The 13,572-nt window shown below is 36.6% G+C and overlaps 1 protein-coding gene and 1 pseudogene across 1 annotated transcript in view; one reads left to right on the plus strand and one right to left on the minus strand.

The window, feature by feature from the left end:
* The window catches only part of GRM8 (glutamate metabotropic receptor 8), an 843,712-nt gene that overhangs the window by 371,707 nt on the left and 458,433 nt on the right, over nt 1-13,572 (minus strand). The window lies entirely within an intron of this gene.
* LOC128560161 (60S ribosomal protein L12-like) lies at nt 5,457-5,988 on the plus strand (annotated as a pseudogene).

Consider the following 13,572-nt stretch of genomic DNA (forward strand, 5'->3'; position numbering starts at 1 on the left):
ATCCTTGAATGTAGATACAAAAATAATGGAAAATATTTTCATCTTTAAATTTTCAATACATGCACATGCAAAAAAAAGAATTTAAAATATTTTCATCTTTAAACTTTCATTCCACGCTTGGAACATCAAAATACATTTTGTGAGAAAAAGTATAAACAGAAATTTGATAAATTTAGAACCAGTGTGAAAATCATAGCCTGAGATGCACTTTAAGTTTATTTCTAACAAATTTTCTTTTCTGAGTGTTTTTTTTTGGCTCCCCCAATTATGTTTCTGGCACCAAAAACTTGGACAGAAAACAGGTGTGACAAAGGAAACATATAGACACAATGTAGAAATGTTTATAAATAGCCTCTTCCAGAAGCTGAACTGAGGAAACCTAGCACTTCCTGGGCTCTGCCATGGGCCAGCCACCGAGCTGAGCAAGCTGGACCTGTTGCTGCACCGTGCTTGCCGTTGCTGTCAGGGGAGTCTTATTACTACCATTTGTAGAAAACTAAGTCCCAGATAGGTTAAGTACACTGTCTGCTACCATGTACTTAGTAAGCGATGAAGCCAAGAATCAAAACTGTCTATCTAGTCACATTGGTCTTGGTTTTTCTTCTTCTTCGTCTTCTTTTTTTTTGCCATTATAAATCAGGTCCTAGTGACCAGGTCCTTGGATTGACCTTTCTGATTAATATCTGTCCTCTAAACACCGAGTAACCATTTATTTGGCTTTTGATTTCTATCACAATCTTGTGTGTTCAGCTCCTGTATGAAGTAGCATTTTTCTCTTTTTCTAAAGATGGGCTCTCACTGTGCTGCCCAGGATGGAATGCAGTGACCGCTCACAGGCAGGATCACAGTGCCTTACAGTCTCAAACTCCTGGATTCAAGTGATTCTCCTGCCTGAGTAGCTGGGACTACAGGTATGTGACCCTATGTTCAGCTTGAAGCAGCATTTTTTAATATGTGAGTTTTCTGATAGTCTTTCGATCAAATGTTTTCAGGAATAAGACAGACGCGGGTACTGGAGTCATCTAGTAAACCAGCCTCTTTCAGAACTGACCTTCTGAGAAGTGCACTGATGGGTCTACTTCCTCACTGCAATGCACATCCTGACTTCTGCAATTTGGCTTCGAGCCCAGCCATACACCAAGGCTAGCCAAGGCAGAGACCAATAGTTGCCCCTCATACCAATTCACCACCCTTTATATTTTGTTACAGTACTATGATACTTTGTTCATAGTTCTAGAACTCATAATTTTTAGCCAGGCACGAGCTAACCAGAGTAAAGATTTTACTTCCCAGCCTATTTAGCCTCCAATAGGACATAAGCAAATAGATACTGTGACAACTTTTAGAAACCTTTCTGAAAAAAGCCTGGGTGTATGCCCTTTGCTTCTTTATCATTTTCCCTCCTTTCCTCCATGTTGCCACCTCAACAGCAGAAGTGATCATTAGAGCTCTACCTGTCACTTAGAGCCAGAAGACATCAGAGCCATACCCTAGAGATAAAGAGTAACAAAGGAGCCAGGTCCCCTAGGCCTGGGTAAAGTAAAACCATTACACCATTTCCAGATGGCTTCCTCTAGATCTTACTGGAAAGAAAAAAATAGGCTCTATCTTGTTCAAACAAGTGTTATTTTCACTCTGTTACTTACAGATAGAATTAATGCTAAATGGCGTACGACCACGTCTTTGTGTCTAAACCCAAGGACAGTAACACACTTTCCACCACATTTTGACTTTTAATTGTACAAGTCCTTTGAGACTGTCTGAAGGAGCATGGGGAAAAAAAGACATAAAATTTATAATAAAAATCCCTCCTCTTACTAGCTCTGTTATCTATGGTGGATAATAACCTCTCTCGGTTTCAGAGTCTCCATCTATAGTAGATGAGGGAATAATGACCTCCTACTTCAAAGTGTTACATGCAATCAATCAAATAAAAACTACAATTTCTACAGTATTCTTATGCCCCTTTGTCACAGGGATACAAGTCATTTATGATTTGAGATTTTTACACATTCAACTGTAAAATGCCTTTTAACCTGAGTACATCTTCTCTAGTTTCACCTATTAAGCCAAATTAAAGAACATTCCAGTTTTCTTCAAATAATCCAGTTACTGTTTATATAATAAACTAGGGGAAAAAAATAAAGCTTTTAAAAGAATTCTGTTTGTTGTTTCTAAAATCATCTTTGAATCCTATCTAGCTTTATGACTATTTCATTATAAGTCCACAAAGGCAGGACCCGTGCTTGCTCTCATTCATCATTTTCTTTCCAATACACCAGTAACAGCTCAGTGACTGTCAGTGTCCCCTAACCAACCCTTCCATGCTAGTCGTTCCTATAGTGTGGGGTCCTTTCTACTTCTATGTAATGAAAACTTAGTGGTAGATTTTGGTCTTAGCTTAACGGGCCACTTCATGGCATTTATTTCCCCTGTCCTTTATTTTCTAAGTGAAATCCTAAAGGCCAGTATGTTCCCTAATAAGAACTAGTTATCCTGTTCCATACTGGAATAGCCTCATGATAAATGTGATAAATAAATAAGACTCAAAATCTCTCCAATATCATTATAGTTACCATGAAGGGGCTGCCAATCAGCTGAATGTGTTGATCTAATTAGGAGATCAGATTAATCTGACATGAGTTTCAAAGTCTGTGACTTTTTTAACTCTTAGTTAAGTTTACAGAGTTCTTTTCAGCCTCATACCCTTTTCATTTTGCAAGTTTTCGTTTTTTACAATATTTACTCTTTTCTGCTCCCCATATTTAGTGCACATCTTGCTTTTTCAGTTCCAGATCATTTAGCTCCTCTAAACAGCCATAATTCTATCCCCTCATCCCAGCCCAACAAGTGTTCAATGCCTTTGAGACACACCACTTCACAAAAATAGTAACAGCTGCTCCAGGGACCACCAACCTGAGTATGCCTGTCACATGCCATCACTTCTGGAGTCTATGGCCTCAACAAGTTGTACATAGAAAACAATCACCAAATTTAGATGGATATTTATTTCAACTAACCCCAAATAATACTCTTCTAGATTTTCTAACAATCAACATAAAGAGAAGAGAAAGTGATAACTCTAACATATCGTACAATGTTTCTTTTGTCAAGTCATTTGAAATTTAATATGAAATTACATTTAACTTCAAAATAATTTACTATGTATTACTCTGTTAATGAAAAACCATTTTCTTCAAAAGTCAAGATTTTCTATTAAAAAATAGATACATAGAGACAACAAAATTGTCAAATCAATTAACATTTTTACCAACCTAATTACAAGAAAATGTTCTTCAAGATTCCTCTATTTCTATAAAATATTTTACCTTCCCTTTGATTATTTTTCCAAGTGGCATCCCATTTTATTAATGTGTTAATTAGTTTGCTATTTCTTTTATTTTGCTCTTTGTAAATTTTGTAACCTTCCCTTGCCTTGACTTGCTGTGGCATATACTCATGCAGTCCCATCAGTTGGTATTGATTTCTATTTTCGGATATTCAATATCTTCTTTTATATTTGTAGGTTTTCATACCCCAATTATGCAACTTCTTTAAGGTAAATTCTACTGGCATGCACTCTCTGAGATGCAAGATATCACCTGAAAATCAAACATAGCATGAATAACTAAAAATGAGGGGGAAATACCCACCTAATTATTTGTTTGAAAAATATCAGACTAGAAAATGCACATTGTCTATTTACTTTCCTCAGTGAATCTTTAGCCAAATCCAACAAAAATAGCAAAAGCCATTTCAAAATGTATAATTTTTTATCATTAAAAATTATCTTTCAGATATCCTTTGTATTTATTGTAGTTCTTATTCACCCCAAATTGCACATTTTTAACAAATGCTTTTAACATTTCCCATCCCACTTGACCTACATCTTCTTGATATTTCCCTTATGTCAGAATCACTCATATATCTCTTAGACACTGGGCTAAATTTTTTTCTCACCTATTGAAATGGCAAAATAAAATGTAATTACTTTAAAGGACATTAAAAAATGAATTCCGTTTATCCCACAAATGGGCTCCATAATAATTGTGTAGTTAAACATACAATTAGTAGCAAACCAAGACAGCATTTAGACTAATTAGACCTTGACTCTAGAAGAGTTTACAGATTATGCCTATGAGACAGCAATCAGGTCAGCTTGATCAATTTAAAAGCAAAACGATTAATCAACTCAGAGAGAGAAAAAATAAACCTGTCCACTCATTTTCTTTTCAGTTGGTAGAAATTCAGCCTTAATGAAAGATAAGCCACTCTTCACACAGAAATAGATTTTTCATATTGTCCAGAGTAAATGTGAGACCTCATAACATATGGCATTCTACCTTTCATACAGCCTTTTCTGAACTACTCATATATTATCAAGGAAGAGAGAGGAGAACCAGAGCAAAAAACAAAGAGGGCTACATCAAACATACTACAAGTGACTACAGATGATCACTAGAAAACAAGATTGGTTTCTTTCCTGATATATACTTAGTCTACAATTCCTAACATGCAGCAAGATAATCACCAGAAACGGCTTACACATGTTACACTCACTTTGCAGTCCCTGCTTGCCAGAACCATCCTGAAATCTAAGCTAGCCTAATAATGTTCAAAAGACTAACAAAAAAATCATAATCAAATACAATACAGAGTAGTTACTGTTTGGTGGGAAGAACAATGGAGGCATTTTTTCTCTAGCTATAATACGTTTATAATTCTGGCCCTGCAAATAAGGAAACACGTAAAGAAACAGCAAGAAACTCCCTAATAAGCATCTCTGTTATAAATTTATGGTATCTTCCAGCTTTCTGTCTTCAGTGGCCTGACAGATAATGGGGACTCCACAGTTCTTAAGTAGTTACCCTTTCATCACTACCAGTGAGTAGAATATACAAGTTGATGTTCCACGGAAGCTAATTTATTTTTTTAAATGCTAAAACCCCATAGAGCATAACAAATAACACAGGTATAAAATATAAGTATCTGAAACTCAGCATCAGGACAAAGCACTTCTTGTGTGTCAGTAACAGATAACAAGCCTGAAGAAATATGAAAAATGCCCTCCTTAAAATATATAGATATTATCTGATATCATGACTTCTTAAAATCATTCCATTCCAGTGGAACAGGAAGGACAAGTTGCCTACTGCTATTCCAGACATTTATAGTTTCCATTTAGTGATTTTATAGCAAAGGTTTGTTATACAGGTTATGTCAAACATACTCAGAGGTCAATATATCTGGAAAAGAGGAAAGATTAAGACTCTTAATTTTTTCATACAATTGAATCACTGAACAGTTTTTTAACGGGAAGTTTGGAGTGTATACTCCAACTGTTTCATTTGTTTATTTCTAAAACTGGTCTGTGTGGGCACATATGCTTAAAGATATATATACATTTTTTAATATTCTACTATTTCTTTGGGCTTTGGGCTCGGAGTAGTCCAAGGTGCAACTTTCTTCGGTCATCCTGAATCCAGGTTCATCTGACACAAGCCACCTCCACCATGCCGCCTCAGTTCTACCCCAACATAGATCGAAGTTGTGCACCTGAGGTGCACGGGTGCCATGTCTGCCCTGGCCCCCAAGATGAGTCCCCTGGGTTTGTCTCCAAAAGAGGTTGGTGATGACATTGCCAAGGCAACTGGTGACTGGAAGGGTCTGAGGATTATAGTGAAACTGACTATCCAGAACAGACAGGCCCAGATTGAAGTGGTGACTTCTGCCTCTGCCCTCATCATAAAAGTCCTCAAGAAAACACGGAGAAATAGAAAGAAACAGAAAAACATTAAACACAATGGAAATATCACTTTTGATGAGATTTTCAACATTGTCAGACAGATGTAGCACCGATCTTTAGCCAGAGAACTCTCTGGAACCATTCAAGATACCCAGTCGGTGGGCTGCAATGTTGATGGCCACCACACTCATCACATCACAGATGACATCAATAGTGGTGATGTGGAATGCCTCGTTAGTTAAAAAGTACCAAGGAAAATGTTTCAATAAAGGATCATTAGACAGGACCCCCAAAATGAATATAAAATAAAATATTCTACTACTTTTTTAAAAACAAAAAAGAATGTAAGTTACTGTGTGTTGAAATTTCATTTAACAAGCATAGAGATACTCTACCTTCTGAGAGGAAATTTACCTTTATGTAGCTTCTAAAGATACAATAAATAAATATACCCACTCACAGCAACTTTTTTTCTTTCTTTTTTTTTTTTTTTATTGTTGAGGATTCATTGAGGGTACAATAAGCCGGGTTACACTGATTGCAATTGCTAGGCAAAGTCCCTCTTGCAATCACGGCTTGCCCCCATAAAGTGTGACACACACCAAGGCCCCACCCCCCTCCCTCTGTCCCTCTTTCTGCTTCCCCCCCATAACCTTAATTGTCATTAATTGTCCTCGTATCAAAATTGAGTACATAGGATTCATGCTTCTCCATTCTTGAGATGCTTTACTAAGAATAATGTCTTCCACTTCCATCCAGGTTAATACGAAGGATGTAAAGTCTCCATTTTTCTTAATGGCTGAATAGTATTCCATGGTATACATATACCATAGCTTGTTAATCCATTCCTGGGTTGGTGGGCATTTAGGCTGTTTCCACATTTTGGCGACTGTAAATTGAGCTGCAATAAACAGTCTAGTACAAGTGTCCTTATGATAAAAGGATTTTTTTCCTTCTGGGTAGATGCCCAGTAATGGGATTGCAGGATCAAATGGGAGGTCTAGCTTGAGTGCTTTGAGGTTTCTCCATACTTCCTTCCAGAAAGGTTGTACTAGTTTGCAGTCCCACCAGCAGTGTAAAAGTGTTCCCTTCTCTCCACATCCACAGCAACATTTTTAATTAGATGCTAGGAACTTAGTTTTGTATTAGGAATTATTCATGCCTTTGTATTAGCCATTGTATAAAGCTATTACATTAACATTTTACTTAAAAGTTTACTTTTTTTGTTAAGGATCATGGTGTCAACAATACAGGTGAATCAGCTATGTCTTCTTATGGTTGTGCCAAGGCAGTCAGAGGTTGAAGAGGATTTTGCCAAGTCAGAGGCCACCCCTGGAGCCAGGGCTGCACTAATGGTGGCAGAAACATATGGTAAGATTGGTCCAGAGTCCAAACAAGTGAAGGTGAATGAGGAAGAGCAGCAGCTATGCCTGGTGAGGGTGGATACAGACAGGAATGGCTGGCAACTCAGTAGGTAAGAATCTGGGGCTCTGAGTAGGATGACTTGGCATGAATGTCAAGGGTTGCAACTGCTGTGCTAGACTGCAAAATGTGAGTCAGATGCCGTTCCTGTGGGGGAGTCAGTGAGAAATTTGAGATTCTCATTAACTCTTTGAGACCAGTAGGGTGCCATTTGATAAACGACAGTGCCAGTGTTCTAAATGGAGTCTAAGCATCTGGTGGAATAAATGCACATCCAAAAGTGTCCAGCTTATTAACAGAGTATCACCCCCACCCAAATAACGTGTACTTATGGCTAGTGCATCCTATATATGCAGTTTTGTATTGGAAAAAAAGAGAAACAGACAGATCTATCCAGAAATAGCACACAGTTCTTAAGAAGATTACATTACCATGTTCTTTCTCTTTAAAAAAGACTTAATTGGAGATGTCATGCTTAGATAATTGAATATTTTCACTTGCTACCAGCTCTCTTTGCCTATGTTTACTTTATGACTTGCATGCACAATGCAGAACTTCCTTTAGAGTTACTCTTATCTTTCCACCTTCTGTACTATATTCATATTCTAAATGCAAATCAGTGTCTATATTGTTTCATATGAAGCAGCTTTCTCAGACTAGTTTTTTTTAAAAAAGTCCTGCTTATAACCAAGGAGGCTGCCAACTTAAGGTTGTGACTCACACGTTTAGTTCTGCATACATTCAGTTGGGAAAGAGGCATTCTCTTTTCTCCTTGCTTAGGAACTCTGAAGGAGAAACTGAATTTAATGTCTAGTGCCAGTGCACAGGACTGAATTCAAAAGCATATGCCTTAAATGATCTTTCAGAGTATTTTGTCCATAATTAGTATTTGTTGCCATCAGGTAGAAAATAGCCTCTTGGGCACAGCTTGTGGGTAAAAGAACTGTAGGAGTGGTTAACTGAATTTCATTTAAAAAACGCAACTCTGAAACAGATAAACATCAATTTTAATCAGGCTATTAATCTTGATGTTGAAATTAAACATGTAATTGCAGGAAAACAGGTTTTCCTGGAGGATGGAGAGATGGAGACAGAGATAGAGGTCAGGCAAACCTGAGCGTTCGTGTGCTTCCTCAACAAAGATGTGGGCTTGCTGATGCTGAGTTTGCTTCAGAAATCAAAAGTATAAATATCCTTTCAAAGAGGCTCTTATTTTATAAGTGAAATAGTTCCAGAGTGGCGATTTATTAATAAAAGGCTAGTGGGAAAACCAAAATGTTATTCCAAGGGCAAGGTCCACGGCCCCCGTGTGTCCTTCAGAAAAGGCTAAGGAAGGCCAGCAGCAGGATTCAAAGTTGCCCAGTCCTGGGTGACCTCTCTCTGTCTGATCAGTATCTTTTCTTCTTGATGGAATTTTAAAAGAACTTCACAGCAAATGGTCGTGTTCTTTTTTCACCAATATCCCTTGCTCCTAGAAACCCCAAGTAATCAAAATAATATTTAAATCAATGGTTAGCAATGTGTGGTCCCTGTACTGGAACCAGTAGAATCCCCGTGGCAGGGAACTTGTTGAAAAAGTAAACTCTCAGGTCTCACTGTAGCTCTAGTAAATTAAGATCTCTCGGATGGAGCCCAGAAATCTGTATTTTCACAAAGTCATTCTGATGTCCCTTCAAAAGTTTGAGGGTCCCTGGTTTAAACTTAAGCAATGAGGTGCAATTACTCTAAATTATTTTAGCTTTAATCATTAATTAATCTGAACCTGGCTGTCCCTCCCGTCTTTAATGCCACAGTCCCTACAATTCAAGCTATTACAAACTGTAGCAGATCTAAACAGAATAAAGTCACTTTTCCATTTCTTTAAAGAAGTCTTTATTGTAGGTTATCAGTGTGTATTTTCCACCCCAGCCATGAATATTCACTCTGTCTGAACAGTTTCAGTGATCATGGAAAAGAGAAAGGGCTGGATTTTGCAACCATTAGAACATTGCCCGATATTGGCGATGGTACCTGGCCGTGGTGTGTAAACCACCCCTTCTTTGCTGCTTCTCAGCTACAGAAGACACAAGTTCTTTCCTTGTTCCCTTCTCATCTTCCCTGTCCTTACTGAGGTCCACTCTGTAGAACTGACATCCTATCCCTCTCTAGAATATAATTTAAACTGCAGAACTCTCTCTCACATGTTTGTGCTATTCCCTGGGCACCTTCTTTCCCCTCCCAGAAACAGAAGAAAGCTGGAAGAGCGTATGGAACAAGATTAAGCTGCTGAGTCAGGTTTTCCACGACAGTTTTCCTATCAGCTTACTTTCAAATCTTTACCTGATTATTTGTATTCATTTTCTACCTGTAACAAAAACCATCCTCTTTTTTAACTCCTTTCTGATCAATACTTAAAAAAAAAAAAAAGCAATAGTTTCCTTGGTAACAGCTACTCACTCACTACACCTTTATATTATTTTGCATGGTTTTGGTCTGTTCTAATAAGAAACAGTTGTGATAGAGTAGAAAGCGCACCAAGGCCAGAGGTCTGAGTACAAGGAAAAATTGCAACATTTACAGACTTGTCACCACAAGATACAACTCTGAGACTGAGTCTCCTGATCTGGAAAATGGGATTCATAACTAGGCCAGCCCTGCATACCCCATATCACTCTTGAGAAGACCGGATTTAAAAATGCATATGAAATCACCATGAACCCGGGAAAGAGCTAGCTAAACCTAAGTTACTAGTTCCAGTGAGAGCGCTTCCTAGATTCAAAAGTTACAAAACAAATAGAACTAGAACTTGAAAGCAATCACAAGTCTCCTTAGAATAACAGTAACCTTTTAATCAATAGAGTCACAACCTCACAAAGAATGTAGACAGATTGATCCAATTGATTAGCTGGTAAATGGTAGTAATAAAAATCAAATAGTAAGTTTTCAGTTTTGCTGAAGCAGGTCCAGATGCAGAAATAGAAAATATGGCCCAAGTTATTTCCGTACTTGGAGGAATTTGAAACAATATACCTAAGAAATTAAAAATTGTGCAAGAGATCACACTATCTAAAAGAACCTTGCAAAGGAACTCAGGGTCAAGGATGAATGTGAAAAGGTTTATTAATATAAAAATAGGTTTGTGGTTAATCAATAAAGCCTTAATAGATTATGAGAAATAATCACGCCCATAAGGAATTACTCTGGATCATTAACAGCAGTATAGATTTCCATCAATTTAAATGGCTCTTGAAAATAATACATGGTATTTACTTCCTGGTTTTCTTCATGTCTTAGGAAAAATATTGATTTGGAACTCACAAATCACCAAAACAAAGAGGCTAAAATACAATAGAATGTCTTTTCTTTCTTTATTACAGAAACCAAGTAAGAAATAAAAAAAAAACAGCCCTTGGGACTAGTGGTGTTAATTATCTACATTATTTTTCCTGGTGTACAATCTTGGGGGAAAAAATCAGCCTATTAACTTTGTAGAGTGATTTCTCATAGACATTTTGCACAGCATGAGTTTACCACCAATCCCAAATTATTAATGTCAATTCCCTAGGTTTAGTGTCCCCAAAGGTCATTTTCTCTAGTTACTAAAGATTAGTAGAAATGGGGTCCTTAAAGTTAACATATTGTCACTACAAAGACCCTTTATCCAATTCAGAAGATAATCACCTTTTATTTTTTGTAAAAGAAATGATAGCAAACAACAGGACACAATTGATATTTTTATTTTTCTTATAATAAACATCTTCCTGATCTATTATAATTTATTCTAATATATGGAAATAAATGGTATTCAATCTTAGCCAGTGTATTACACTATACCCTAGGATTTTATTATTCTCACATTTAAAAACAAAAACATGAAAACATAATACTAATTTAAAAGAAAATAAGCAGTGCTAACATGCTCTAAAACAGTGTTAGTCAATGTGTGATCCATATACCTGCAATGAAAATTAACTAGGACGCTTGCTAAATTCTTCAACTTCATCCTTGTGAATTAGACCAGAGGGAAATTGGGATGTTTCAGTTTATCCAACATTTCTGGGGACTCCTATGCACACTACAGTTTGTGAAACACTGTTAATCTAGCCAGTGATTCCCAAATCTGCTGCACATTTAACTCAGCTGGAAAATTCGTAAAAACACGAATGGCCAGGCATCACCCCAGACCAATTAAATTGGAATCTATGAGCCCTTGGCAACATTTAAAATACAGAACATACTTCTTTAACATACTTACATTAAAAACATAGCCATTGTTTAATCTGAAATTTTAACTGAACATTCTGTGTTCTTATTTATTAAATTTGGCAACCCAGGTACAAGCTTTCTTTACTATTTTAGTCAACTGAGCAGTTATGATTGAGAAAAACTGATTCTAAGCATAGGAATATATAATTCTACAAAACCACGGAGGTATGAGAAGCAAAGTTGACATAATATTGCTCAGAAGCAGGCAAATAAAGTGAAGTACTGGTCACGCTTTTAGGACTTCAAATACTTGTATTTATTTTTCCCAAAATTTCATATAAGTGATGGATTTTTTTTGATTAAGAACGTAATAAATGAAAGCCTTCTAAAAAAGACTTATGCTTTTAAAAATAAAATACTCTCTTAGAAAACACTAAATAAAATGAGGACTTCAGCTGGGTGGTTTCCATGATCAGCTAAATTCTTTCATCAGAGTCGACTGGCTTCCACAGTCACAAATCCCTCTCTCTACACCACCAAGATTCCCCTACAAGAGCAATCATGATTAACAGCCACCTCTCTCAATGATGTTCACTCTTAGCTTTGGAGCTTTCATAAGGCAGAAGAAAATTAATGGTATTTCCTCCTCAAGAAAAGGTTGGGAGCCCTTAGACATTACCCAAGTGTCCAAGGATTTGGACATAGGCACAAATGGAATAAACATAGGCACAAAACATAGGCACAAATCCACCCATAGGTTTACACAGTAGGGGAGACTAGAGTTGTGGAACATATGTTGTTGCAGCCAGTGACGTTAGAACATTGAGACAAGATTGATAAATAAAACTCCCCTGATTTCTATAAATGTAAATTTCCCCCATTGTAGTCACCCCACATTGAAAGCATTAACATATTCTATAAATCACAATTTACAATAAAATAAAACATTTAATATATTATCATCAAACTAATAGCATTCTCTTAAAAACAACTTCAGATTTCAGAAGTTACTAAATAAACTTTAGCAAGAATGTATTTTTGTAATGTACCTTTGTAAATAAAGAAAGAGCAGAGACAAATTGATCAACATGGGCAAGGCACATGCCCATTTTAAGATTTTTCTCATAATTTATCTCTCTCCAAATATCAAATTTTATGAAATTATCAAAAACTCTATATTCCCATTATCATATCAATACATTATACTATGTATCACATCAAACATGGCCATCATATTGCTTCCCAAAATAAAAAAAAATAATAATTATAATGGTAAAGTTATCTTGACATCTATTTGTATAGCTTCAGAGTTGGTGATGATTAATCCCCCTTTTCAAAATGTAACATATACCAAAAATGGAAATATAAAGGACCAGTGGGTGATTTAAATGACCTTCAGTAGGCGACAATAATGATACAATGGACAAGGGAGTAATTGTGCTGATCTGCATGTCTCCCGGGGTTCCGTAATATTAAACACGACAGGCCTGATGACCATTCATCCTTGCTGCTGGCAAATTATTTCCCATTAATAATCATAGTAGACTAGCTAAAAGGAATCTTCCAATTTAGTGTTTACATGTTAAACATAAGTAAAATATCAACTATCTCCGAGATGCCGCTTCACTTGAGGTTCACTGTGTGTGCATGCTTTGCTTTTTGGTCCAGGAGAAGACTAGCTCTCTAGAGAGTGGTGTCAGCTCCTCTGGTGAAGGTCCTCTTGGTAAAGCACTTCAAAAAGAATAACTCTCCTGTCATGGAGATTGTGTTCATTATTAGCAAATAGATAATATCATCCTAGAAGCATTTTTAGAGAACTCAGTAGGGTTTTACTCAATTATAGGTTCATAACTATCTTGAAACTCAGTCCTGCCCTGAGTTCAGCATTCTGTCTCTTCAGGACAATTAAATTTCGGTTGCCTAGCTTAATAGGACACCCAGTTACATTTAAATCTCAGAAACAGAAGTGCTCTGTTCTCTCCCCTTGAGTAAGAGGGTCTAATTGGACATTTTAAAATTACAATTCATTTACTGAAAATAAAAATAAAAGTTCAGACAGAACTCTAAACTACAGAAATGGTCATTAAATGTGAAAGTGTCCTACCCCCACCTCTGAATTGTCAGACTCGCAGTTCATTAATTCTTGACATATTCACGGCTTATAATTCTCCTACCTTTTCTGCCAGTATAAAGGTTAGAATTTAATCAGAGTTACCATG

The sequence above is a fragment of the Nycticebus coucang genome, chromosome 11, assembly GCF_027406575.1.
Source record: "Nycticebus coucang isolate mNycCou1 chromosome 11, mNycCou1.pri, whole genome shotgun sequence".
Taxonomy (NCBI): domain Eukaryota; kingdom Metazoa; phylum Chordata; class Mammalia; order Primates; family Lorisidae; genus Nycticebus; species Nycticebus coucang.